Here is a 27,740-nt window from a genome sequence, read left to right on the forward strand (position 1 = left end):
AGAAGATTAGCTTGTGACTATGTTTTGGATGGAGATGTTCTGTACAAGAGAAGGAAAGACCAAGTACTTTTGAGATGTGTTGATACTTTGGAAGCCAAGCTAATTCTAGAAGAGTTCCATGAGGGTGTATGTGGTACGCATGCAAATGGGTTCACGATGGCAAGACAAATCATGAGGTTTGGCTATTACTGGACCACTATGGAAGGAGACTGTATCAATTATGCCAAAAAATGCCATAAGTGTCAGATTTATGGGGACAAAATTCATATACCTCCCTCACCTTTACATGTCATGACATCTCCATGGCCATTTTCCATGTGGGGCATGGACGTCATCGGACCAATATCGCCGAAAGCTTCGAATGGACATCGGTTTATTTTCGTAGTGATTGACTACTTTACAAAATGGGTAGAAGCTGCTTCTTACGCAAATGTTACCAATTCAGCTGTAAGTCAATTCTTGAAGAAGGAAATCATTTGTCGGTATGGAATGCCTGAGAGGATCATATCCGACAACGCATTGAATTTGAACAACAAAATGATAGCAGAAATTTGCGACCAGTTCAAAATCAAGCATCACAACTCTTCACCCTATCGTCCAAAGATGAATGGGGCAGTGGAGGCTGCCAATAAGAACATTAAGAAAATAGTGGGAAAGATGACTGAGACTTATAGGGATTGGCATGAAAAGCTACCGTTTGCACTCTTGGCTTATCGAACGTCTATTAGAACTTTTACTGGAGCAACTCCGTTCTCGTTAGTTTACGGGATGGAAGCAGTTTTACCTATTGAAGTGAAAATACCTTCTCTCCGAATTTTAACAGAGATAAGGTTAGATGAAGCTGAATGGGTTTAGTCTCGATATGACCAGCTAAACTTGATTGAGGAAAAGAGGCTGAAGGCTATCCAACATGGTCAGATGTACCAGAAGCGTATGATGCGAGCTTATGATAAAAAGGTTCGTCCAAGGGAATTCCGTGAGGGGGACCTTGTGCTAAAGAAAATCCTTCCCATTCAGAAGGACTTTAGAGGAAAATGGATGCCAAATTGGGAGGGGCCATACGTCGTGAAGAAGGTTTTTTCTGGTGGTGCATTGATTTTGACAGAAATGGATGGAAAAAGCCTACCCAATCCGGTGAATTCAGACTCAGTCAAAAAGTACTTTGTCTAAAAGCGAAAAGAATCCAAGGTGAAAACCCACAAAGGGCGCCTTGAAAAAAAAATGGAGAGGCCAAGGTGAAAACCCACAAAGGGCACCTTGTGACCAAAGGGATTTTGAGTTGAAAACCCGAAAGGGCAGCTCAAATTTTAAAGGGCATACAACAACCTTGCTATATTTGACTTGACAGAGAGTGAGGCACAGTGTACATTGGGGCATCAACAAAGTACTTTGGATCTTTTAAATACATGTCGAACTCAAGAAAGGCTTTGGGGAACTAATGTATAGATGCTCAAACGGCGATATTTAGAGCATCTGATGTTTATCCTGTTCGCTATCTTTAGATTCTATTTCTTCTTAAAGATATGCTATCATCCTTATTTTCTTTGTACTGTTAACAATTCGAATCCAATTATTCTCAAAGATTTACTCATCTCCCGATATTTTTAAAGTATGTTGCATTGAAATATTGATAGATGAACTAAAATATTTTCACAAACGAAGTTTTGCACATTACTTTGGAATTTCTAGATAATACAAGAAACTAAAACAGGACAATTGTTCGAGAAATTCACGTAAGTAAGGGATGAAGGAACTCGAGGGATTTCTTTCTTCCAGTCCAAAAAGAAATGGATGGTTCAATTCTTACAGACATCCTCAATAGATCATAGCATTGGAGGGAGGCCTACAAAAGCTGAGTAAGAATAAAATTTTGAGAAAGACAAATGAAGGAATGAATGATGACACCTGAGATAGGGGTCATATTCACAGCACTTTGCATCATAACATGTTCGATTCATTTCAATCATAGCATACTTAGGCATAGGCACATACTCATCTTACAGGTCATGTCCTCTAGGGAACAATGAAGATCAAAGATTTCAACATGGCATCCCTGTGCTTATGGGAAACAAATTGAAGACAGCAGATCTAGACTTCAGACATTTATGCTGAAGCAGATCCAAGATGATTTGGTATTCTTGTGTTTACAAGAAACAAATCGAGGACATAGCAGATTTAACTCTCAGATGTTCTCAAATATAGCAGATCTAACTTTCAGATGTTTATACTGAAGCAGATCCAAGATGATTTGATATTCTTGTGTTTACAAGGAACAAATCGAGGACATTGCAGATATGACTCTCAAATGTTCTCCAACAGACTCAAGATGGTTTGGTATCCTTGTGCTTACAAGGAACAAATCGAGGACATTGCAGATATGACTCTCAAATGTTCTCCAACAGACTCAAGATGGTTTGGCATCCTTGTGCTCACAAGGAACAAATCGAAGACATTGCAGATATGACTCTCAAATGTTCTCAAATAGACTTAAGATGGTTTGGTATCCTTGTGCTTACAAGGAACAAATCAAGGACATTGCAGATATGACTCTCAAATGTTCTCCAACAGACTCAAGATGGTTTGGCATCCTTGTGCTTACAAGGAACAAATCGAAGACATTGCAGATATGACTCTCAAATGTTCTCCAACAGACTCAAGATGGTTTGGCATCCTTGTGCTCACAAGGAACAAATCGAAGACATTGCAGATATGACTCTCAAATGTTCTCAAATAGACTTAAGATGGTTTGGTATCCTTGTGCTTACAAGGAACAAATCAAGTACATTGCAGATATGACTCTCAAATGTTCTCCAACAGACTCAAGATGGTTTGGCATCCTTATGCTTACAAGGAACAAATCGAAGACATTGCAGATATGACTCTCAAATGTTCTCAAATAGACTCAAGATGGTTTGGTATCCTTGTGCTTACAAGGAACAAATCGAGGACATTGCAGATATGACTCTCAAATATTCTCAAACAGACTCAAGATGATTTGGCATCTTTGTGCTTACAAGGAACAAATCGAGGACATTGCAGATATGACTCTCAAATGTTCTCAAATAGACTCAAGATAATTTAGCATCCTTGTGCTTACAAGGAACAAATCGAGGACGTAGTAGATATGACTCTCGAATGTTCTCAAAACAGACTCAAACTGATTTGGCATCCCCACAAATTGAAGAAGCAGATTCGACATCTCTATGATCGGCGGGGAGCAGATCAAAGATATCAACATAGTAGTCATAAAATTGAATTCCATTATTTGATAAAGCCAGTCAAATTGGGTCTTTCTATGAGTCTTTGCTTGATTCCTGTTACACAGCAATAAGCAAAGAGGGGCAGCTGTAATAACCCAAATTTGACCGGGCCTTGAAACCCAAAACCAAAATTAAATAATAATAAATAAATGTTTATTTGTTAAACAGTCCCTTTACAGCCCAAAAGTTAAAACCTACACTTGGTAGCCCAAATACCCTTTAAACTATCCCTTAACCCGTTACACCCTTGACCCATTACAATTACAACCTTAGCCCAAATATACCCGAAGCCCAGACCTAAACTGGACCCGAATAACAGAGGCCCAAAAAAACCCAAAATATTCAGCTAGGGTTTTCAACCCTAGCTCTTTCCCCTCGCGCCGCAACAGTTTCTGGAAGCTTCGGGGAGCGTCGGTGCAACTCCCAAGATCGAGGCCATCAATGCATACTGACGCGCCATCAATGCGTCCGTCCCTCTCGTGACCGTCCAGCACAGCGATCTCAGGCCTCCCCTCTAGCCTTGGTACCACCGTTAACGCCGAGATCATTGGGATACCTGCAAGAAAAGGAAACACAGCAGATACGAAGAGTAAGAAAAGGAAACTAAAAGAATCTCAGCAGATCGCAGTCAAAGACACAAAACATAAAAAGAAATCGAAGATTTTCCTATTTTTTTGTAATAAACAACGGCTATAAAAAGCCTTTGTAACCCTTGTAAGAGGGGGATACGGAAATAAAAAAGAGGATACAAACAGTTTCAAAGGTGATTCTTGTTTTTATATTTTTGCCTTTCATTTCTCTATTTTCAGTATAGAAACATATGAATATTTATATATATATGTACACAAAAATAACTTAAAATAAAAGAAAAGGGTTACCTGACGGATGGCACGAAAAAGGAGAGGTTTTTCGAATCCTGGCTACCGTGTACGGTGGTCCTAAGGCGGCGCGTGGGCGCGTGGGCGAAGTGTGACCAACGGAGGCCAAAGCCCAGAGCTCCCTTCCTCTCTCTTTCTTTCAGAGAGATTTTTTTTAGTTTTTTTTTAAAACGGGTTTCAAACGAACTAAAGGTTGAGGAATTGGCTTTTATAGCCTAGACAAAACGGCATCGTTTTGTGACCCCAAGGATCTGCGCGTTGACCCGATTGCCCGGGTAGGATCCGCGCTTTTTTGCAAAATGGGTTAATTTCCCAATCGGTCTTTCTACCCCTTTAGAATTTACGATTAAACTCTTTTTTATTTATGATTCGGCCCTATTATTTATTTTAGTTTTAATTTGGTCCTGACAGTAGTTAAATTTTATTCTGGGAAACGTCGCCGTTTTGGGAATAGGGCAATTTGCCCAGTGAGTCCCTCTAATTTTGCGCGCGTTTTAAATAGGTCCTTAATTAGTTTTATTCCTTTCAAAATTTGCCCCATAATTTTGTTAAACTTTAAATTTAGTCCTATATTTATTATATTATTCTATATATATATTTTATTATTTGTTTTATTTTAATTTTACTTTTATATTATATATTATAAAATTATTTTATTTTAAGTATTATTTTTAGTTATATATTATTAGTACTTATTATGTATTATTTTTCTTAAATATTATTTTACCTCTCTTTTATATATTATTATATTTTCACATATATTATATTTATTAATTATTTATATATATTGTTTTATGTATTACTTTATATTATATCTATTATTTTTCTTATATGTTTATATTACATTTTATTATATAATCTTTATTATGTTTCATTTTTATATTACTTTTTTTATATAAATGTTATGTGTATCATGTATCGCAAATTATATTATTTATGTTTATATTATATATATTATTTTAAAAATGTAAATTATTATTATTAAATCATTTTTTTACTCACATTATACACACATTTCATTTTTTTTATTTACTATATATGAATTATTTCATTTTAAACTAATATTGTTATATTATGAAATCTCTTACATACTCTCAAACTAATATATTATTATATAATTATTATTCTTTTTATTATGTTATTATATTATATATTAGATACTATTTTTAAAATGGAAATAAAATATCTCGTTTTTTAATTGTATGCAATCAATCATTTTTTGTTAGTTCTTCTATATGTTTTGTATTGTATATATCATGCATGTGTTAAATTTTTTTTTATAATTATATGCATATTGACATTACATTTATTCTATTTGTATATCATGCGTTATTTGATTATGTTTGTTTTTATATCATGCATCATTTAAATATTATCTCATATGGTTATATATCTTGTTTATTCATGCTATATATCTTTGTTTGCATTTTTTTGCTTTATATGTATTATTCTTTATATCGTAGTATTCATTTTTTATTATTTACCTAGTATAATAATATATTATTATGATTTATAATGCAATACAATTCTCCACGCATCATCTTTAAAAAGACAAGTCGCCAAAATTTTCAAAAAAATATAAAGGCAATACTTGGTGTTTGGAAATTTCGAAAAAGTAGTGCCCTAACTTATTGGGTTGCAACCTTTCTCGTTAAGTTCGAATAGTCAAGTACCCTTCTAAAGTTTTTAAAGGATTTCAAAATATAAGTGACTGTCTTGGAATTGCAAAGTGATATGTCCTAACTTACTGGATGTAGCATTTTGCTGTTTTGAGATAGAGATTTCTAAAGGCTAACCTATAGTCGATACTTTGATACAAGTAAACCCAAATTTTCAAATACTTTAAAGAGGATTACATCTTAAAATTTAGAGCATTTCCGACATTAAAGACATTTGATAATCAATTAGGTACCAATTTTTGGACGTTACGAGGGTGTTAATCCTTCCTCGTACGTAACCGACTCCCGAACCCATTCTTTTATTTTGTGGACCAAAACTCATGATTTTAAAACAAAATATTTTAAAGGTGATCCAATCACACCTAAAAAGATTGGTGGCAACTCCCGTTTTCGTTTTTTTAAAATCGATTCCCATTTTCCAAAACTCGATTTGAAAATGGTTTCAACACAACATTTATATGCGGGCTAAATTGAAATAATGCGTAAATTTTGGGGAATAATTAAAAAACAAAGAAATCTGGAACAAGCTTAATCAGACGCAAGTGCGAAAAGAAGGGACCAAACGCACAAATTTCCCTTTACCACAGCAAACACGCTGATCCTAAGGGTACCGGATCGGGTCATCGGGTATGGCTCCTAAATGGCGCCATTTTGAAGCCATTGAAGTCGGCCTAAAACGACGTCGTCTGATGATCTTCATAAAAACAAAAACAAACCCTAAAAACTAAACTCTTAGCCACCTAAAAAATCAAAACCAAAAAAAAACCTAAGCTTCCTACTTCTCTCATTCAGTTGAACTAAAAGCCTCGGCCATTTCGCCTCCATTCTCGGTGGACAACAGCATAGGAAGGCTTATCCTGGCCTCATTCGACTGCAAATCTGAGGGTTTCATTATGCTCGACCTCAATCCCCATCTAGCTTCGATTACCATGAAGCAAACTAGGATTCGAAGCCTCCTAAGCAAGATAAGTATTTTTGCTTTCATTTATTCTGTTTTTTTACATACAAAAACAAAAGATCAAAGAAAAATGGAAGCGAAAACGAAAGAAACAAAGAAGAGATTTTCAATCACCTCTTGAAAACTGATTTTTTATTCAAACTTTTTGGTACCGATTTGTATGCGTAAAAATCCCCCTTTACAACTGTTTATTTTTAGGCTTTTATAGCCGAGAGAAAAAAAGAATACAAATATATTTGTTTTCTTTGCTGTGCTGCTGTTGTCTTCTTGTGTTTGTGCAGGTACAACGTTTGCTGGCACGTATAGAGGTTGACGTGGAGGTGGTGTGTGGAGGTTGTACAGAAGCTGCTGGTGGCTACGGCGCTAAGCAGAAGCTAGGGTTTCTTTTTTGGTTTTTGGGCTAGGGTTAGTCTTGGGCCAGGGTAGTTGGGTTTAGAATTGGTTTTTAGGTATTGGGCCATTGTAATTGTTTTGGGTTTTAATTTAGGTCCTTTTAATGTGTAAATGGACTGTTAATAATATTTAGACTTTTACTTATTTTTGTTTTTATTTTGTATTTTGGTTCTTCTTCGGGCCCAGGCAAAAATGGCCCATTACAGCTGCCCATCTTTGCTCATTGTCGTGTAACAGGAATAGAGCAAAGACTATAAAAGGGCCAATTTTGCCTAGACCTGCTGAGTCTTGACTTCTTTTGATGCTTTTTTCCTTCAAGTAGCTTCATTCCAATCCACTGCATCTTCAGGGGTATAGGAGTTGTTGCCTTCATCCACTCCACTACAACTTCAGGGAGATAATAATTGTAACTTCAACCTGTCCTACTGCAACTTCAGGGGGATAAGGTTTATAGCTTTAACTTTGTTCTACTACAATTTCAGAGAGATAAGATTTTCCATCTTCGATCTGCTCCACTGCAACTTCAGGGAGATAGGACTCATAACTTCAACCTGCCCCACTGCCACTTCAGGGGGATAAGGTTTATAGCTTTAACTCTGCTTTACTGCAATTTTAGAGAGATAATGTTTGCTATCTTCGATACAAATGGACTTTTATATCAATACTGGATCAATAATTTGCTAAATTGGTTGAAAACAGAATGTCAATTTGGTATCGATTTTAGAATGAGTATCGATATTTTGAAAACTATTGATACTTAGCCATAAAGTATTGATACTTTTTGGCCTAGAGTAATACTCACTTGTTTTAAAGTAGTTTTAACTTTATTGAAAATGTTTAACTCAAATGAAACCATTTTAATTTGATTTTATCATTTTGTCAATTTTGTTCAATTTTACCTTTTATTCAAAAACATTTTAATTTGTTGTATCAAAACATATTATCAAAGGACGCTTGCCGCTAATGGGATATTCTCGATCAAAAATGCGTACCAACTAATAATGGAAAATTCATGGAATAATCGAGGTACCAGGTGGAAAGAAATTTGGAAGTATCTCAGTCCTCAACACATCCGATTCTTCTTGTGGTTAGCATGTAAGCAACTGCTACTCACCAATCTAGAACGAGCACGAAAAGGACTTGACTGCAATACCTCTTGGCCAGTATGTTAGCAGAACACAGAAGACACCCTTCACGTTCTCAGAGACTACCTGACAACTAAAGAAATTTGGTTAAACATAGTTCCCCCAAATTGGCAAACACAATTCTTCTCTGGAAATATTTTTTATTGGGTAGGGGACAACTTAAGGCATAATGAATGGATAATATGGGCTAAAACATTCTGGCCAACCCTTTTTGGTCTAGTTGCATGGCTTATATGGAAAAATAGGAACTTATTTGTCTTTCAAGATATAACATGAAGCTCAGCTGAAACCATCAAGATCTTTGTTTGTTGGGCAAGACAGTATACAAACTCACATGCGAGAGATCCATCTCAGACTTCAAATGAAGGAATTGAACAAGAACTAGATGCAACTGTTGAGTAAAAGTATTTGATTTAGGCTTTGTTTTCCTTTTAATTTAGTTTGTTTTTTCCACCAAAAATATATATTATCAAATAAAGCTAGGTAAAACATGGTCTTTTTTTACTTGTAAGATAAGTGAAATTTATCATAATTTTTATGCAATAAGATAGGAATTTTTTTAATAAGAAACTAGAATAATAAAGAAGGATATGAAAGTCCTTAAAATATGAGATTTTATCTCTTTCCCTTTGTGATTATCATTTGACTTTGATGAAAAGATATTTTAAGAGTTTATTGAAAAAGAGATTACGATACACACCTATACAGAGATAAAATTGATTCCTCCATAGGAGGGAGCTAAGTTGCTATTTTGTGAGCATTATTCTATATATGTGATAGACTTTTCTTTGTGCTTTTTGTGATAACTTATTGTACATATGTTTATGGGTGTTTATTAACCTCGTATAAAGAAGATTTGGGTAAATAGTGAGTGCATACAAATTGTATTATCTTTGCGGATGCAATGATGAGCTTAGTAGTTTGGTTTGGTTAGCAAAGTTTGTACTGTTGAAGTTTGTCTCGTAAATTTAGTCTTTGAGCAAAGCCTTACGTAGGTTGTTGAATCTAATTATATAGAGAAATATTCGGTCTGTATATTTTATTATTTTATTATTTTATTCTCTCATCGCAACTGCAAACAAACTTTACGTTGCAATGTCAATTGCATATGTTGATTAAAACAAGCTATGTACCATACTTGATCAACTTTCATATATACCAAACACCAATTTTATTGGTTGCTATCTTCTTAGATTATACCTAACATTTTAGTTGATTCATAGCCAAGCGTCTTGGCAGTTATGAATGTTAGTTTTAACATTATGTTTGGTTGAGCTTATTCATTGAATGGTAAATCGTTCTCTTGTTTGGTTGAATGTAATACTCATTCAATAGAATCATCATTATTTCCTTTTTATTTGTCTTCCCGTAATAGCTATTCGTTGGTATCACAAAAGAATGACTATTCCATGCAACATTGAATAATAATAATAATAATAATTCAGATTAGTTCTTTAAAACCTGGACTTAGAAAATATAAAAATAAAATATTTGAAACATTTTAATATAATTTAATATAAAAATAATTATATTAAAAATATTATTAAATTATATATTTTTATTTTTATTAAATTATATTAAATTATAATTATATTAAAAATATGATTAAATTATTTATTATTATATTATTTTTAATAATAATCCTATTAAAATTTAATAACAATAACATTAATCATCTACCTAAAAAATTTCCGCTAAGGGTACTCTAGTCATTTCAGATTTTTCCTTATGCTATACATTGTCCCATTCAACCAAATATAAGAATACTATTACAATTCTATTCCATTCTATTAAACCAAACAGTTGAATTACTGATTATAGTTTTATTTCATTACATTACAACTCTATTCCATTACATAATAAAAATGTAGATTTTGATAATACAAAACAAAAATAATATGATAGAATTTTTTTATAAAAAAAAGTGTGAAAAATAATAAGTAGATAAGACTTATCACTTAATAGAGAATATTTTTAATTAATTCTATCTTATTTTAATATTATATTACTCTAAAAAATTTATGTTTAAAATTTGATTTTTGTTTAGATAGAATGTAAATTTTATTTTTTTATAATTTAAAATTTATATTTATCAAACAATTTAATTATATTTCATAATTAATTTAAGTAATATATTAAATAATTTTATAATTTAATTTCAGTACTTAAATTTTTAGCACTTAATTTTTTTTTAATTTATCAAACAACACATCAGTGTAAATTTTTTAATTATTTTTTTATTTCTTTTAACATTACATTATTTTTTAAATATTTTGCCTTTAAATATTCAAAAGCAATCTAATTAAATTCCTATTTAATTTTAAGTAAAATGTCAAACACTTTTGTTTTTGAAAGTACCAAACATATTTATAACTTAAATTAAATACTTACTTTTAAAAATACTTATTAGTCTATTTATTAAATGATTAAATAACTTTTTGGGCCCAAACTTGATAACTTCTCTCACAGTAGAGTTTAATTTTTTTTGAGTTCAAGTTAGTTCTTGAACTTAAAAATTATTCTTACATTGGGACTTATGCTTTTCTTTTGTTCAAATTAATCCCTAATATTTCATTGAAAACCTTAAAATTTAGGCCTTAATGAGAGAACAATTTTTAAGTTAAACACCAATATGGGAACAATTACTTGATTTATGCCTCAATATGGGAGGAATTACCAAGTTTAATGACTGGCTTAGACACACAAAAAAAAAAGTTTAAACCCACATACAAGAGTTGTTGACAAATTTAGACCCCAAATAGTAATTTAATATTTTTATCAAAAAAATATATTGTAATTTTACTAGAAGTAAATATTAAAAAAGGTGCATTTTCCACCAAAAGAAAAAAATGGTGCATATTGTAATTAATACTTCTATTATTAACCCGAATTGAATCCCAATGGACCTTAATTAAAGGGAGGGTTTTTATAAGATCTCCACATGGTTCTACAGTACAGATTTGTTAAAAATTCTGAAAAAAATTAAAATTAAAATGTAAATAAAATATTTATATATTTTAAGAAAAAGTAAACTGATAATTTTATTTTATTTGAGGGGAAATAAACTAAACAAATACACAACCTGAATCTCCATTAAAAACGATAAAGTAACTTAATAGAAACTATTAAAACAAAACAGAAAATCAAAAGCATTTCCCAAGACTGAAATAAAACTAAACCATCTTTTTCCTCGATTAATTTGCAATTAAATTCTATCACCAGCAAACAAACTAAAATGTCTGTCTTCGATTCTTTAAATAGAAGATAATAATCACTTTAATTGATCAGACATACTATCTTTCAATAACAGAACTAGTAAACATGAGAATCCATGTTTTGTAAAACAGACTTTTAAAACCATAACAGATCATATCGGATTTATCATGAAGTCGCGTGCACTGTTATAAAACAGAACAATCGATTTAACATATTAAGATATTGCATATTCTCCATCAATAAAATAATGTAGAGGCGTACTAGCAATCTTAACAAAATATAGATCTACCCAGAGAATTCGCACACATCAGACAATAGTACATTACGTTCTGACAGATCCTATTCACTTAGGTTCAAACATAACAGACATACGTGCAAATAACAAGTTGTTCATCATCAGATATCAAGTTGTAGCCTAATTCAGATCGTACGAGCCCTACAGTAGGTCTGCGTTCGTTTCGAACGACGCTTATGGCCTAAGGGAAAAAGTCCAAATTTTAGTTCATACGTCCATGTGGTTTCACATAGCCTGGATAGCTAGCCCGTGTGCCTCCACACGGTCCCACACATGCCTACGTGCTTGCCCGTATGTTCCACAAGGCCTGAAACACGCCCGTGTGGTCCCAATCCGCAATCAGTAAGTTACACGGCCTAGACACATGTCCGTGTCCTTGGCCTATGTGAACCCTGCTTAACATGTAACCACACACGGCCTAGGCACATGCCCGTGTGCCTCCAATTTTTATAATAATTTATATTAATTGTAAATGGTGAAAATTAAAGTTAATAAAATATTTATATTAATATATCATTTTTATAATGATTAAAATTTTAAATTTTTATATAAAATAAATTATTAAAGTGTAAAAACCATATAAAATAATATTAAATATGTTAATTGTTGTCATTATAACATCCTCAAAATTCGTCAAACGTATTGTCAACTTCCTTCGTTAATGGCCGTACTCAGTTATCCCCAAGCTAGAAAAATTGGAAAATGAGCTAAACTATAGAAATTAGGTATTTTCTTAGCTAGTGGCAACCTTAATTAGTTATAGTAATCACCTGGTGGAAAAAGAAAATTTAATCAATAATTTAATGGAAAAACTTTTTTTTTCAATTTTCAATTTTTCTAAAACTTAATTGTTTTTGAAAACTTTTATATATTTAATTTGGTCATTATTTTTATTTTTATTTTTCAAAATTTCACTTAATCATATTGAAGTTACATTCTTTTTTGTACATTTTTGTTATTTTTCGCCTTTTTCATTTAAAATATTTATCTTCTCATCGATACTATATGTATAAAACGGTTGATTGAGTTGGTATCATAAGTCAACTCGGTATCAATTCAGTTATAAAATTACTAAAATACTTTTATTTTAAAGGATAGTTAACATTATTGTTGGGGATTGATCCGTATAAACAACGAAATAGAAAAGGTAGAGAAGATCGAATACAAATATTTTACGTGAAAAACTCCTCTTAAGAGGATAAAAACCACGGACAAAGAAAACTTCACTAAAACGGAAAATAATCTGAACGAGTACAAGATAGAGATAAGCCAAAAACAAATAAGCCCTAAACCCCGGAAACAAAGCTCTCTGACTAAAACACGACATTCCCTTAAAGATCTCTCAAAACTCTCTTAATCTTTTTTAATCTTAATGTGATGAAGATATCAATTCTAGGGTTACTAAGGCCTTTTTATAGGATGAAATTCGTGTGAAATTATATGACTAAAATATCCCTATAATAATCAGAGTTCGATGAAAAAAGATAACAGAGTTTAACTAGGAGAAGGACTCGGTATTTGTGGGAACACATTGTCACATCGCAACGTCTCGAATTGCCTCTTCACGACGTCGTCCATTGTCGTGATGTCAGGAATCTCCTCGTCGTGACGTCGCATCGTCGAAAACTGCCTCGTCACGATGTTGTCGCTTGTTGAAGGTGTTGCGATAACGGTAAATGCCTTAAAGGGTTAGAAAATGCGAGGCGCACTCTACAATTATTATAAGGGTATTTTTATCTTTTCATACTTTTATTTAGTCATCAAATAAAATAAATGAAAAATTATTTGAGAATCAAACATAAGAACAAAAAATTTATATAAAAATCCCTTGTCACTCTACCAATAATCATTGGTTGACATGTTTTTATAAATATATATTCAATATAAATTATTTTTGTTCATCTACATTTTAGGCGTAATAAAATCTAGTAGTTAATTAATGTGACTAGTAAAATAGTCAATATATTTAGTAGAGCACAACTCTTAAGTACAAATTTGAGCCTAAGAACACTTTGGATACATAAAAAGAAGCTAGAAGGTTTATAGCTATAACAAGATCATTAAATTATTAATAAATTGACGTTTTAGTCATTTAACTTAAAAAAGTTCTAAAATGATCACTAAGTTATACAAAAGTTTTTATTTAAGTCACTGGGCTATTAAAAGTATTGTTGTATGGTTTCTTTGTTCACATCACCTATACCAATTGAAAGATCTTTTTTCTTTTCTCTTTTACAAGCTAGTTTTTTTTTCTCATGAAACACGAATTTGTAAGTTAAAATCGAAATCACTTTATTATTCGATTTTTTATACTGAACATCAAATCAACTTGGATCTAAATACCATTCTTTTACTCGCCAATGGATACTAATCTATTGCATTGATCATCAAATCGTCACTTGGACCTCACTAATTAGACTTAAAAAAAATAACATAACAATCTAATGAATTAAATAAAAACTTTCAAGTAGTTCAGTAACAATTTTGTAAGCTTTTAAAGTTAAAATAATTAAAACACAAACTTATTAATAGTTTACCTAGTATTTATGTTAGTCTTGCTTTTGTTTACTTGTTTTAATTTTATTTAGATTCACATCCCTAATTTTGGGTTTCACCTTTAGCTTTATATATGTATATATTTGCTATAATTTTTATATTTATACTTATTTTTATTTAAGAGATTAACTTTTTATATTTATACTTATTTTTATTTAAGAGATTAACCAAAAAAATTATGTGGAGGTAAAATAAATTTATTATCAATTTTTAAAAATTAAAATACAAAGCCGATTGAATCTTAGTTCAATTAACATGAGCATTGTTACCGATGTAGGAAGATATGGGTTCGAGTACACTAAAATGCATTATTCTCCTATTTATGAGTTGAAAAGGAGTTATGAATAGTTTTAAACATTGTGTAAAAAAGAGCTTGACATTAGTAGTGTGGTAACGGAATAAAACTTTAAGCACCTATTTTTGATTAAAAAAAAAAACTTTGGTATTGGTATAAGTTAGAAATTTCGGTAAAAAGTTAAAATTTCCTAAACAAATGGGGGTAGCGAAGGGGGCAAGGGTCATGGCCCTTTGATTAAATGGATTAATAACAATTTTAGTCCCTAAAAATTATTAAATTTTTTAGTTTTGACCTGAATAATTTATAATTTTATTTTTAGCCTTCCATATCAAATTCTTGGATTCGGCCCTAGCATGATGAGAAAAAAGAAAAACATGTAATGTCAGAAATATATATATATATATATATATATGGACATGTAAAAATCTATGTAAAACTAATTATTAAAGATGAGTGAATGATACAAGTTTCTAATACTACATATGAAAATTATCAAGAACCCAATAACATCACTTTCTACAAATTAAGCATTGGACCTGAACGAAAAAGGGAAAGTTTGAAAAGTATATAAAATTTTATTCAAAAAAGAAAAGTCTATAGAATGAAAATTCAAAAGGAGATCAAGAAAATTAAGCCTCACTATTCATTAGATTGGAACCTTCACAATTAAAACCATTAAATGAATTAAACCAATATATATATATTTAAAATTTTGTATTATTTATATCATTTTTTCTTTTTCTTTTATTTTTATAAAGAAATGGTTCCACATTAAATCTTTTTATTAGCCAAGTCAAGTAAAATTTAAGTTGAGACAACAAAAGAAGGAAAAGAGTCTACATTTGTTTCATTAAAGAAAAAAAAAACTCTTTCAATAATGCAAAGTGGGAATTCAAATTTTTTTTAGAAGGTTGAGTTTGAATTATAAATTTTTTAAAGCATATTGTAGTACAAATAGAGCATATTTATATTATGTGTGTATTATAGTTATACCCTTACTTTAGTAAGGATACATGGCAGAATATGAGATGATTTATCAATAACCCTTCAATGATTGACCCTTTGATGATCCAACCTGATTCACCCTAAAGATGTTTCACTATGGACTTTCGTGGAAATCATAACCTCATACAAGCCTAATAAAGAGAATGTCAAAGTAGGACCACATAGTATCATGTATGGTAACAATTGACTTGTAATGGTCCTACTACCTAAACGATCACATGGGTAGGCCTACCCTTCATATTGTCGACTATGTGGCTCTACCAAACAAGAGGACGCCCTCTTATATCCCAAAGCACGAAAGACAAATTGTCTCCTTCTTCCTCAAGAAAACTTTGAGTTTTCTACCTCCTGGCTCCTTATATTCTCTTTCTCTCCTCCCCACAACCTCATATTCTAGCTCTCCGCCTACTGTAGGTGAACTAGCCATTCTATCTCCATTACCATCTCCTCCTTGTAACCTCCTTTGTTGAGATCTTGTATCAACAATTATGTTATTCAAACTTTTCAATTTTTTTTAATTTTACATTTGACACATATTCCAATATACACAAAAAATTATTTCTCTTAATATATAAAAAATGTAAAAGAAAACAAATATACCTGTATTTAATATTCATTTTCTGTTTACATTAAATATAAAATGAGAGAATATATGACACGCTGTCAGTGTATAACTTCCATGTACCACCAATGGATAATAACATGGCACTTTATCATTAAATGAAATAAAAAATAGTGAAGACCTTATAAATAAATACTAATAATTTTATTTAAACATAATTAAATAATAATCAATTATAAATAAATACTAAAACCCTAAACTCAAGATACTAAATCTGAGAGTTATTAATATTATTTATAATAGTTATGATTAATGTTTAATTAAAATTATTAGTATTCATTAACAAGTATTCCATATTTTTTGTTTAATTTAATGATATGTCATGTTATTATTTATTGATAATATATAAGATTTATGCAGTGACATATATCACACATGCTAATCATTTTCTTTTATCTGAAAATGAATGACTAAGAAAAATCTATTCTCTTCCTCATATGGTTTGATAAAAGATTTAACTTTTGCTCAATATTTCAAATTTAGTGTGCGGAAGAAATGGAATTAAATTTTTTTGAATTTTGGAGTCTTCGTTATTAAGAAATAGATGAAAAAAATTGTTATATAAATTCTTATTAAATGATTAAATTAAAAATTAATTTTTGGTAAATTTGCACTTTAATTTCCCTTAAAATGAAGAAAATTACGTTCGAAATCATAAATCAAAAATGTTTTGATCATTAAAAAATTTGTTATTCAATTTTGACTTCTCTTAAAAATATTATAAAATTAATTTTGTTAAGAAGATTTTACTTGAATATAGACCGTACCTAACAAGATTAGTTTCCAGTCATGAAATGGAGGAAAGCACTTACATTTTGCTGAATAACATGGACGGAGTTAATTTGGAAACGATTGGCTGATTTTATTTGCAAAGAGTTTTTGCAATTCAAAGTTAAACTGTTCACAAAACAAATAAGAATTTTCTGCTGTTCACTGTTTTGGAAAAGAACAAAGTACGAGGACTAGAATTTTGTATGGTCAATACTGTGCTTTGTTTTGTCTGAAAATCGAAAAAATCCAAAATCTGAAGTACACTTGTCTTCCTCTCTTTTCAAAATTTGCCTTCTAAAATTAAACACGTATAAGGCGCACTTTATTGTACACTTCCTTCTACGGAAATTGGCTATCAATTGATTTTTTAAATGTGGTCACTTTTTTATTTCAACAATTTTTAAGTAATATCTGTTATTTTTAAAATAATCTTTTAGAATTATTTTTAGTCTCTCTCTAATTCATAAATTAAAAAGGAAAATGCGTTTCAACACATTCGAACAATAATATCCATACTAATCGAGTTAAGACTCGATCGATAAAACAATAAATTATTTATATTGCTTTAATGTTTCTATTAATCTTATTCTCAAAATGAGACATAACATGATAATATAAATGATGAAATCCATTGAAGGAAGTGACAATCATTTTCATTCAATGAAGGGTTTGATTAAATGAAATTAATGTTTTCATATGAAATAATACTAATTCGAGTAATAATTTAATTATAGTTAAACTTTTTTAATATTTAGCTAAACAGAATTTGTGAAAGATTTTAAGAATAGAATTGGAAAAAGGAAAACTAATTTTAAATGCCCCTCTTGAGTTGAAAGCCCTCCTTTTGGGGGTCACCTTGCCCTCTTTATTTTTAGAGACTTGGGATTTCTTTTTAATGAAAAACAGCAAAGGATTGAATACTAAATTACTAAGAATTGTGATTTAATTTCCATCATATTTTGATTTAGTTTCGAATAAATATTTGTATTAGTCTTGTAATACATTGTAATTCTAATTCTAATTGTACTATTAACCTCTTTGAAAAAAATATGAAAAGAACAAATATATATATATATAAAGCTTTTGGGTCTAAAATGAAATTTTTAATAATTTTTTATCACTACAATAATAAAAATTAAATCAAATATTTTTTAATAATTAAGGAGAAAAAAAAGGAAATGGATAAGGTTTTTAGGTTCTTAATATTGTTTTTATTTTGGGTTGGGGTTTAATTTGGGTTGGGTTGGATTTAAAAAAAAAAAGGAGTTGGGAGGAGATTGGTATGGGTATTGGGTTTAAAGTTTTGAGTTGGATTTGGAAAAGTGGTATAATCAAATGGCTTTCGGAAAGAGGTTTGAAGGTGATTAGAGGTGTTCGGGAAACCCCTAGTTGCAAATGTAAAGTTGGGTTGAGAGCTTATGAGATGTTTGACCATGGGAGTGTTGGATGTAGGTATCATGGTACTCTGATGCACTAAGGAGGGTTGTGTGGTTTTCCGCCACGTATCCGAGTAGTTTGAAGCTTTAGATACAAGTGGGAAGGAGAAATGGGATGTAGTGGGTTGAGGTGTAGGTATAGCAGAAAGTGTGCTTACATAAGGACTGTCCTGAAAAGAGCCAAATTTGGCCAAAAAGAGGTACGTACTTTACATGCTTTCTCTTTGTCCATTGTTTATGCTGCTGTCTTTACTATTGCCACTAGAAATTGGCTTCTAAATAGCCAGAGGATGGCCATTCTGTTGAGAAAAGTGGTCGAGATGATTGAGTTTGACCTTGGTTAACTTATTTTTGATGAAATTGCAAAGTATGTTGAAAAGCTTTTTACAAGGTTTTGGTTGCCTTACCACCATCTTTGATGTTCCAAGTCTTATACGAGAAGCCTGTCCCTAAGTTCAAATTTTTTCACAAATGGCTTGAGGGAAAACGTGTTTTGAATGAACCTGAAGGGGTCTCAGGCTCTGACCCCGGGAAGGCTGACAAGGAAGAGGTTCCTTTCCAAGTAGTGCCCACTACCGCAAGCACTACTTCCATCCCCAAAGGCATCAAACAACGAACAATTGCTAAACTTAGAGCTTTCATTGAATTCAACCAAAGGCACTGTGATAGGTTGCGAGCTGACACAAAAATTGTGATTAAATAGATTCACAAGCAAAAGGCTTTGGTGGCTGATCTACTTGCCTTGCTCAATGAAGATTAGTTTGACATTTTGTTAACAAAAAAAGGGAGAAAAGAATGAATGCTAAACGATCCTGAAATCTATTCTTTTTTTTTGGGGGGGGGGGGGACTATCCAAAGGGGGAGATTATGTTTTCTCTACTTCATTGAAAAGGAGTCTTCAGTTTGTCAAAAGAGAAGGTTGTTGAAAAACATAAAAAAAAAGTAATGGATTGCATGAAAGAGCGCTCACTCATTGGATCATTGGAATAGGTTGAGACAAATTTCATATTTATGTTGTTAGCAATTATTGAGCCATGATTATGGGTTGTGGTGATTACGTGGATTGTATTTAACCCATTAATGAAAATCATATCACTAAAGAACATATTTGAAAGAATAGATCAGATTGAAATTGTAATAAGCTCAATTTGCCCAGCCCGTTACAAACCAAAAAAAATAATAAAGCTAAATAAAATATAAAGTCCAATTTTTAAATAGTCCATCATCAAAGTCCAAATTACAAGACATTACAAACCTAAACCCAAACCCAAATTTAAAACCCATTACATTAATACCAATTACAGCCCAAAATTACATCGGCCCAAATAGCCCAAAATACTTTAGAAACAGAAACCCTAGGGTTTCTACCTCTAGCGCCGCAGCCAGGTTCCAGCCCACAGCGCCGTACGGCCTCCTGGCACCACAGCCACGCCCACGCCTCTGTACGCCAATGCACAGCCCCCGTACATGCGCCACGCACACCCCGTACCTGCAAGCAAATACAAAAGCCACAGCACAACAAAGAGGGAAAAACAAAAAAAGGAAAGTGTATTTTTCTTTTCATTTTTTTGTTTCGGCTATAAAAGCCATGTAGTGATTAATGTAATTTTTTTTACACACACTAATACGCAGATTAAATAGAAAATTCGAAAGCAATTTTTCCAAAAGGTGATCTCGAGTTTTTTTTTCTGTTTCTTTTCCTTTTGAATCTATTTTTGCCTTTTTTTAGAGTTTGCATGTGGTTTTCTGTATAAGGAATTAAAAGAAGGAAAGCATATCTTCAAACGAGCCATCGGAGGCCATATCTTCTTCGTTGAAATCGAAGCTTGAGATAGGTTTTCGAGGCTAAAAAATCTGACCTTCTGAGGCGAGGTTTAAAATAGGGATATGGAATGATTTCATTGCGAGCTATCATCCATCGATTTCAATGGTGGAATGGTGGCAATTGAAGGGTCAAAAGGGGAGGGAAAAGCCTCAAAGTCTGTTGCGCCGAAACCCTAATAATTGGGTCTTCGGTTTATGACTCAGAGGAATGGCAATTTGCCATTCAATGGCTTTTAATTTTGGGAATAAAACGAAACAGTGCCATTTTAAGGGAAAGGGTTCGTGAGTCAAGCCGTTCCAGGACCCGAATCAGCGCCTTTGCGCTTCAAATGGGTTATTTGCGTAGCAGGTCCTCCCCTTTCGCATGTGCATTCAATCGCACCTTATCTGCTTTGCTTTGTTTTTTTTAAATTAGCTCTTTAATTTGTGCGTATTTGCATTTTAGTCCATTAATGAAAATCATATCACTAAAGAAACATATTTGAAAGATTGGATCAAATTGAAACATTGTATTCTTAGTTGGCAAGAGCTCATGTTTACACTTAGCAATTAGCAAGTCTTGAAATATTCCATAGAATTGTGAGAATTTTATAAATTATTGTATTGAAAATTTAATTTATATCATAACTGAGAGATATAATGACTCATAATTCCTAACATAAGATCGTTTACCAAATATTACCTATTACCTTAAAAACATTTAGCAATAACTTGACCAAAATGTTGTGTGTTTGCATCAAGAATTAGCGTTGGCTGGAAAGCAATGCATTTGCCATTTCTTTGAATGATGGAATGCCTTTGTGTTTAGTGATCAGATACTGCTCCCACAAGTAATGGTTTTCCCATTGATAAAGATGATTTTGATATGGATTGTCCCATTGAAGGTTAATTTGTAATTTCATTTAAATCCTTTTAAGTTTTTAAAATTTTTATTTTAATGTTATAATTAGTGCCTAAAAATAAGATAAATTTATGTTCCCAAGTTTTCCAAAGTTTTTTTTTTAAAAAATTGATTTATTTAAAACAACTTATAATTTTTATGATAAATTTAATAATTTTTTTTTGTTCAATTTGGTAAATTAATACAAAGTATCTAAATATTAATTTGATAAAAAATAAAGTTAAATAATTGCTATATCTAAATATAGATATTAATTAAGTAAAAAATAAACTTAAATAATTAAAATATTTAATACAAATTGAGCATTTAATTTATTTTGTTTTTCCTAAATTTGGGTGATAAAGATTATTCCAAATTTAAAAAAGCCTTGTTCAAAGTAGGCCCGACCCATTGAACATGTCTATTTTATATAAATATCCCGCTCCCTTATCAAATTTCTAACTTCACCCTAACTTAAATATTAAAGAAATCGAGTAAAATTTATTAAAGATTTGTTTAGACATCACAAAATAATTTATTAAAAGTGTAATTAGTGAGAAAATATCAAAAACAAATATTAAAATTTGACGTAATCTTTAACAAAATTTTATGAAAAAAAATTTAGGATGAAAAAAAACTAAAATAATTTAAAATCATTGATTATATAAGCAAGAAAAATCGAAAATCAACTCAAATCGAGATATTTGGACAGTTTATGGGATGCAAGTTTAAAAACTATGTTTACTTGAGATCGAACCGAATTCTATTTTAATTTAATGTATAATTAACTTTAATCTTTTATGATATAAAAATATATATTTATATTTAAAATAGTAAAAATAATTCAAAAGTTTTTTAAAATTATTATTTATAAAAAATTTAAAATTTTATCAAATAATATTAAAAAAACTTATTAAAATAAGTGTAAAAATATAAAACTAAAAAAATAGTATGAAAATCGAAAATTACTGTTGAAAAAAATTCAACCCAACCGATATTTATATCTATTCCTTCGCCGACGTTGTGCCACTAAAAGTGAAGAATTTACTTTATTCCAGAACTTTTAGCTTTAGCTTTGATAGTTCTTCAAACTGGTCCTCCAAAAGCAATGAAGGATAATCGGATCACTTTTTAAATACCCAAATTGATATTTTCATTCAAAAATGGTAAAAGCTTGGGTGAGATAGGATTGGGATTCCTTCTTCAGTTCCTTTTTGTTTCTGGTTTCCCATATAAATACGTGAATCACCCTCCTCCATGTGTTCTCTTCTAATCTGCAAAATTTTGTCATTCTTATTAACTGCTCTAACCTCTTCTTAATGACCCTTAATAAAAAAATTCTTTACTTTTGAACTTAAAAGATTCTAAAGTCTTTCACTTTGATTAAAGATTCTCTCTTTATGTTCAAAGCTTTAAGCTTTTGTTCTTCTTTTTTTTTTTAAAAAAAATTTTCAGCTCTTTTGAAGGAACCTTAAGGGACATAGACATGGAAGTTGTTTTACAAACCAGATGGCTTCTTTCATTACCTCCAAAACCAACCAAAGCTAGTAGTCTTTTGAATCCATCACAAGGCTTAAATCATAGGCTTTTTGCTTCTAAACCTTTAGGCTTTAATGGGTTATGTTTGTTTAATAGAAGAGTTCCAAGTGTTGTAGCAAAACCAAATGGTGTACCCCTCATTTGCAAGGCTAAGGCTGCTTCTGCAGCTGATGGGAAGCAGCCATTTTTTCATGAAAATGAGAAGCCAAAATTCATGGGAATTGAGATTCTGACACTTAAGAAGATTATACCACTTGGGTTAATTTTCTTTTGTATACTTTTCAATTATACAATCCTTAGGGATACAAAGGATGTCTTGGTTGTAACAGCTAAAGGAAGTAGTGCAGAGATAATACCATTTTTAAAGACATGGGTTAATTTGCCAATGGCTGTTGGGTTCATGTTGTTATACACAAAGTTGGCTAATGTCTTGTCTAAGAAGGCTCTTTTCTACACTGTTATTGTTCCTTTTATAGCCTTTTTTGGTGCATTTGGGTTCCTGTTGTATCCTCTCAGCAATTATATCCACCCTCAAGCTCTTTCTGATAAGCTTCTAGCAGTTCTTGGACCAAGGTTTCTTGGTCCTCTTGCAATTTTGAGGATTTGGAGTTTTTGTTTGTTCTATGTCATGGCTGAACTTTGGGGCAGTGTTGTCATTTCAGTTCTTTTTTGGGGGTTTGCCAATCAGGTAATTTATATGATCTTAGCCTATTGAATTTTGGGAATTGCTTATCTGCATGATTGTATAAGCATATGCTAGTTTTATGTATTTCAATGGCATGTTTTCTTCATCTGATGGTAACCACTAGTGATAGAGTTAGCTAGCTTTTGGTTTTGAACACTAGTTTATTTGCATCAATGAATTCAATTCTTTCCATTAATTCTGGTTGCTTTCTGCATTTCAAAAGTAGTTAGCAATGTTCAATGTTATGTTTGCATCATCGATTTGCCTTTCGATTGCTAGTTCGGGTTGCTTTTCGTTTGTGCAAGCATGATGGTGGCATTCACTTTACATGTTTAGTGGCATTTGCCAAGTTTTGAGACTTTAAGCATTTACATACCTTTTTTGGTTTCATTTTCCTTCTGTAGATAACTACTGTTGAGGAAGCAAAAAGATTCTATCCACTATTCGGACTAGGAGCTAATGTTGCCCTCATTTTCTCCGGTCGAACTGTTAAGTACTTCTCTAATTTGAGGAAAAATCTAGGTCCCGGAGTCGATGGTTGGGCCATCTCCTTAAAGGGAATGATGAGCATTGTTGTACTGATGGGATTCACTATCTGTTTCCTTTACTGGTGGGTGAATAAGTTTGTTCCTCTTCCCACACGTAGCTGGAAGAAGAAGGTAATCCATAGGCTACCTATTCTCCTTGTTTACCGTATTTGTTTTCTTCGATTCTTAGGCTCTCCAGGATATACTTATTTTGTGTCTACAATTTGATTAATGTTACTTGCAGGAAAAGCCTAAAATGGGAACAATGGAAAGCTTGAAATTCTTGGTATCATCAAGGTACATTAGGGATCTTGCTACTTTGGTGGTTGCATATGGTATTAGCATCAACCTTGTCGAAGTTACCTGGAAATCGAAGCTCAAAGCACAGGTAAAATTATATGGTTACTTTTCTGCATGTATGTATGTATATAGTTACAATCTTAACAGGCTTATTAACTAATGATTCTTCCTGCATATTGTAGTTTCCAAGTCCAAATGAATACTCCTCCTTCATGGGTGATTTCTCAACTGCAACTGGGATAGCTACATTCACGATGATGCTACTAAGTCAATTTATATTCGACAAATACGGATGGGGAGTTGCGGCAAAAATTACACCTACTGTCCTGCTTCTGACCGGAGTCGGTTTCTTTTCCTTGATATTATTTGGTGATCTACTTGGACCAGCCCTTGCAGAGTTCAGCATGACACCTCTTCTTGCAGCTGTATATGTTGGTGCCATGCAAAATATTTTCAGCAAGAGTGCAAAGTACAGTTTATTTGATCCATGCAAAGAAATGGCCTATATTCCTTTAGATGAAGACACCAAGGTTCGGAATCTTTAATCACAATTTCGAATATTTTTCAGAACTTCCGGTCATTTACATGTAACCTATTCGATGATTTCTTTAGGTGAAAGGGAAGGCTGCCATTGATGTTGTTTGCAATCCATTAGGGAAATCAGGGGGTGCTCTGATTCAACAGTTTATGATCTTGACCTTTGGATCACTTGCAAATTCAACCCCATACCTTGGTGGTATACTTTTGATGATTGTTTTTACATGGCTATCAGCAGCCAAGTCTTTGGACACGCAATTCACCGAATTGCGTAAGGAAGAAGAGCTCGAAAAGGAGATGGAAAGAGCAGCTGTTAATATCCCCGTCCTGTCTGAACCTAGAAATGACTCTGTTGCAAATAGTTCATTACAAGACCCCTGCATCAGTTGACTCAACAGGAAGTTCATCTGAAACGTCAACTCCGAGAAATATTTAGAAAACAGGAAGACTAAGAAGCTGATAAGCAGTGATAGAGAGAAAAATAATAGCTATAAGAGAAAATGCTTAGTTACTGTGTCCTGCAGAGATTGCATTAGAATCGGACATCTATCAAAACCCCTTTTTGATCTAAAAGTCTGTATATTGCTTATTGAAGTTGTTTATACTTGGTACACGCATAAAAATACTTTCATTTCATTGCTTATAAAAATCAGTGGGCAAGGACTTGGCAGCCTGTGTCCCGGAGTATCAACTCCGATACCCCCTTTGACCATTTCTTGTCCTTCAACTATCAACACTCCTTACTTTAGATTCAGGTTTTGAGAATTATGATTCTTATATTATCTAAATACATACATACGAAACCATTTTTATTTTTGGAAAAAAAGGGGTCGACTTTTAACACCAAAATGTGGAGTCACCACCAATCTTTTCGTTTAGGTGTGATTGGGTCACCTAATAAAACATTTTGTTCCATTTAAATCCATTTTGTTCCAGGTAAACTTAAAAATGGATTCGGGAGTTGGTTACGTATGAGGAAGGGTTAACACCTTCAATACGCCCAAAAACTGGTACCAGATTGATTAAGTGCTATTCTTATGTCTAGATTTTAAAAAAAAGAAGCTTTGAAATATGATTCTTATTAAAACACTTAAGTGAGTCGGTCGTCAAAATTCTCTCGTTTCAAATGTAGCAGCATCATATCCAGCACGATTGGACATGATCCTTTATACCTTCAAAAATACGATTGGTTTTTGACTTTCAAAAGCTCGTACGCCAAAAATTATAAAAGGATGTCCAAATATTTAGTCCGACGAAAAATTATACCCAGCACAATAGGGCACGGTTTCTCGAATTTCCAAATATCGAATATTGCCTTATTTTAGAATCCTTGAATAAAGAAAATCAAAAATTAACTCAAAACACATTTATTTGTTTTAAAATACAATGGAACACTTAATGGATTACAAAGAAACGTTTGTATGACAAAGGATTAATAAACAAGAGATAATATGCACGCATAAAGTGCAATAAACCGTAATTAATAAATTCGACAATTAAATACAATTATTCTAAGTGAAATGTGACCAAATTTTTAAGTATGGACGGAGAACAATTAACATAACAAATAAAACAATGAATAAATAATATACAACAGCAATGGATATGGCACAATATAAAATAATCAACAAAACATGTGCAAAATAAAATGGAAATTAGAAGTCAATGTGGTATAAGACATTTGTAAAATAATGATGAATTAATGAACAATAATATACATAATATATAAGTTGACAAATTTGCATAAAAACTAGGGATATATAATTATTGAAATAAATATTATAGAGTAAAAAGTTTGAATCAAATAATATGCAAAATATTTTAAACATAAATTCATTTAAAAATTGACAATATATACGATAACTTAAATAATATATAAAATATGAAAAAAATAAAAAATACATGATAAGATATAATACACATAATAGATTTTCAAAACATGCATATAAAAATAAATTTAGGAATAATTATTTGTAAAAATAGCATGAAATTAATAATGCATATAAAATTAAGCTAGTCTATAAATTATGTACGTACGTTGGACATAAAAACATTTAAAAGGGATATTATATAAAATACTAGGATAAATATAAAGAAGTATTCCAAAATAATAATTTTATAAACACAAAAATGAAATTCCTAAAATAGTTTCATATATACATAAAAATATTAGGTGAATCATAAAGCAAGGAGTATGTTAAATAGAAAACTTTATTAAAATAATATATGTATCAATATATAAAAAAATATATTTAAACAAAACGCTATAATAAAGTATTAGAATAATTTAATGTAAAAAGAATTTTAAAACAATAATTTTAAAACAAGTTAAGGTTATTAAGATAACTCAACACATACATAAGAATATTGTGAACTTCAAAATAATAGGTATTATAAATTGAAAACTCAATGCGAATAATATACGTATAAATGCGTATAAAATATTTAAAGAACTATTGTGCAAAATGTAAAAACAATAAGATAAAAGAAACCTCAAAATAAATATACAAATGAAAACAAACAAAATCATTAAAATAGATTAACACATATAAAAATATTAAACGCATTTCAAATTAGCAAATTATACAAATGAAAGACCAAATTAAAATTGAACCCAAAATAAAAGGGATAATTTACAAATAAAATAATCGTAAATAGGATCAATAAGCAATACGTGCAAATGTATGAGGACTAAAATTGGAAATATCCCCGAGACCAAGGCGCTGCACTGTACCGCAAACTAAAATGCAAATACGCACAAATTAAATAGCCAAATTTAAAAAGTGAAGTAAAACAAATAAGGCACAATTGAATGCTTGCGCGAAGGGAAGGATCTATCGTGAAAATATCCCCTCTTTGCAGAATCACGCGGATCCCAGGGGATAAGAATTGGATCGGGTCTCATCGGGTTCCAAACGATGTAGTTTTTAAACCAT

General features: G+C 31.5%; 1 pseudogene; it reads left to right on the forward strand.

The window, feature by feature from the left end:
• Window positions 1-22,297: 22,297 nt before the first annotated feature.
• On the forward strand, window positions 22,298-25,525 carry LOC107937365 (plastidic ATP/ADP-transporter-like; annotated as a pseudogene).
• The last annotated feature ends 2,215 nt before the right edge of the window (window positions 25,526-27,740 follow it).

Source organism: Gossypium hirsutum, chromosome A06, assembly GCF_007990345.1.
Source record: "Gossypium hirsutum isolate 1008001.06 chromosome A06, Gossypium_hirsutum_v2.1, whole genome shotgun sequence".
NCBI lineage: Eukaryota > Viridiplantae > Streptophyta > Magnoliopsida > Malvales > Malvaceae > Gossypium > Gossypium hirsutum.